Source organism: Equus asinus, unplaced genomic scaffold (assembly GCF_041296235.1).
Source record: "Equus asinus isolate D_3611 breed Donkey unplaced genomic scaffold, EquAss-T2T_v2 contig_413, whole genome shotgun sequence".
NCBI lineage: Eukaryota > Metazoa > Chordata > Mammalia > Perissodactyla > Equidae > Equus > Equus asinus.
Genome location: NW_027225087.1, coordinates 1 through 2500, shown reverse-complemented (window position 1 = coordinate 2500; position 2500 = coordinate 1). Strand labels below are relative to the sequence as shown.

The 2500-nt window shown below is 79.8% G+C and overlaps 1 non-coding gene across 1 annotated transcript; it reads right to left on the bottom strand.

The window, feature by feature from the left end:
- Positions 1 to 795: 795 nt before the first annotated feature.
- On the bottom strand, positions 796 to 948 carry LOC139043903 (5.8S ribosomal RNA). The gene has a single exon (XR_011500967.1). It is a non-coding gene; the product is annotated as a 5.8S ribosomal RNA (ribosomal RNA).
- Between the last annotated feature and the right edge of the window lie 1552 nt (positions 949 to 2500).

Genomic DNA, 2500 nt, shown 5'->3' with positions numbered 1-2500 from the left:
GACCGCCGACCTTACCCGCGCGCGTCCCACCGCCTCCCGACACCCGCCCCTCCGCCGCGAGCCGCCACGGCCCGTCGGGCGGCGGACGCGGCGCCCGCCCGCCCGCCCGCCCGGGGCTCGGGGCACACGGCGCGGCGCGGCCGCGACCCAGGGGAGGGCGCGCGGCGGCGGACGACGCCGCGGCGTCCCGCGGGTCACCGCCGGGGCACGCGTCCCCGGGGCGCGGCCCCGCGCACGCGACTCGGCCTCGGCGCGAGCCACCCCGACGGGGCGAGGCCGGGGAGGGGTCACGGTCCGGGACCCGGGCGCGCCAGGGACCGGCGAGGGGCCGGCCGGACGCACCGGGACGGACCGCCGACGGGGGCGAGCGGCGACCGGACAGGCGGCCCGGACGCGGGCCCCCCGAACCCGGCGGCCCCGACCGCGCGCCGCGGGACCCGTCTCGTCCCCGCCCCGGCCACCCCGAGGCCGCGTGCGGCGCGAGGGAGCCCCCGAAGGCACCGTGGCGGCCACGGGCACCTCGGCGCGAGCTCTCGCGTCTGTCTCTCCCTCGACTCGCGGGCGGCGGCCCCCACCCCGGGACCCCGCGCGGCGCCGCCGCCGCCGACCCCCACGCGCCTCCGACGACCGGGCGCCGGGGCGCGTGGGAGGAGGGGCGGGCGCGCGGGGCGGAGGAGGGGCACCGCGTCTGCACTTAGGGGGACGGAGGGCCCGGGGCGGGCCCTGCGAGAGACCCCCCAGCCGCGCACCCCGGGGCAGGCGACACCCACACCCCGGGGGCGATTGATCGTCAAGCGACGCTCAGACAGGCGTAGCCCCGGGAGGAACCCGGGGCCGCAAGTGCGTTCGAAGTGTCGATGATCAATGTGTCCTGCAATTCACATTAATTCTCGCAGCTAGCTGCGTTCTTCATCGACGCACGAGCCGAGTGATCCACCGCTAAGAGTCGTACGAGTTTGAACGGCGGGGTCCCCCCGCAGGGCGGGGGAAGAGCCCGCCCCTGGCACGGCACATCCCCGGAGGGTGCCTCCGGCCGGCCAGAAAGGCACAACGAGACCAGACTCCGTGAGGCCGGAAGGTTGGACGACGGGGCGTCCGGCACGGGCCCCGCGGGGCCGTGCTCGGACACCCCACAGGCGCCCGGGGGCTCCCGCCTCGCCCGAGGACGCGGGGGCGCGCACACGCCCGCGCGCGCACGCGACGACACGACGGCCGCCGGGGACGCCCCCTCCCGACGGCCGCCGCGACGGCGGCGCGGCGCGGCACGGCGCGGCGCCCCGGCCCGGCGAGGCGGAGTCTGGGGGAGAAGGGCCAGGCCTCCCGACTCCCCGCGGGCCCGACCGCCCCGACCCAAGGCGGACGGGCGAGGCCCCCCAGGGGTCTTTAAACCTCCGCGCCGGGACGCGCTAGGTACCTGGATGGGGGAAGCCAAAGCAACGGACGAGGCGGAGCGGGTAGTGCCGCGCGGCCACCGCCTCGACGCCGCCCGCGCCGCCCGCGGCCACCCGGGGACGGACGCAGGCCTCGGCGCTGCCCGCCCGTGACCGAACCCCACACCGCCGGGCGCCGCCGACCGACGAGCCCACCGCGCCCGCGGCCCCCTCGACGCCGGGCGTGCCCCCCTCGCGTCCGACGCACGCCACCAGACCCGACCCGACTTTCCCCCGGGGGCCCTCCCCGCACCCGCGTCCCAGGCCCCTCGCCACGGAGGGCGAGGGGCTGCGGCGGGGAAGCGGGGAGCGAGCGGACAGGGCGGGGGTGGTGGGCGGACGTGGCCGGCCGGACGCGGGCGCCCGGGGCGCCGAGGGCGGGCGGAGACGCGGAGGCACCGTCGGACGGACGACGACGCCGACGGCCGGGGAACGGCCCAGGGCGGGCGACGGGAGGCGGCGGGCGGCGGGCACCCCGCGTGAGCCGAGGCTCCGAGGCCCCCGGGGGACCTGACCCCGGGGACTCCGCGGGGGCTCGCGCCGCCACGCCGCCCTTCCCGAGACGCGCCGAGGGCGCCGCCGCCCGCGAGAGCGGGGGACGGACGGCGCCGGAGACGAGGCGCGGCGCGACAACTCCGGCCCGCCTCGCGGGAGACCGGAGGCGCGGGGACGGACGCGCCGGGGGCGGCGGCGGCGTGGAGGACGCGGCGGCCTCGGAACGCCGGGCGGACGGAGGCCGGAAGGGGCTCGTGGGCTCGCCGAGATCGAGCCCACTCCCTCCGGACCACCGCCGACCCGGGACCGAGGCGCGCCCGCGCCTCCCGCGCCTCCGGCCGGGCGCCCACGCCTCCCGCGCGCCCCCTCCTCCTCCCTCTCTCGAACCTCTCGCGACCAGCGGGCCGGCACCGCGCCGGCCCGCCCGCGCCGCGCGGGGGTGTAAAGGCTCGGCCGCCGGCGGCGAGCCGCTCCGTAATGATCCTTCCGCAGGTTCACCTACGGAAACCTTGTTACGACTTTTACTTCCTCTAGATAGTCAAGTTCGACCGTCTTCTCAGCGCTCCGCCAGGGCC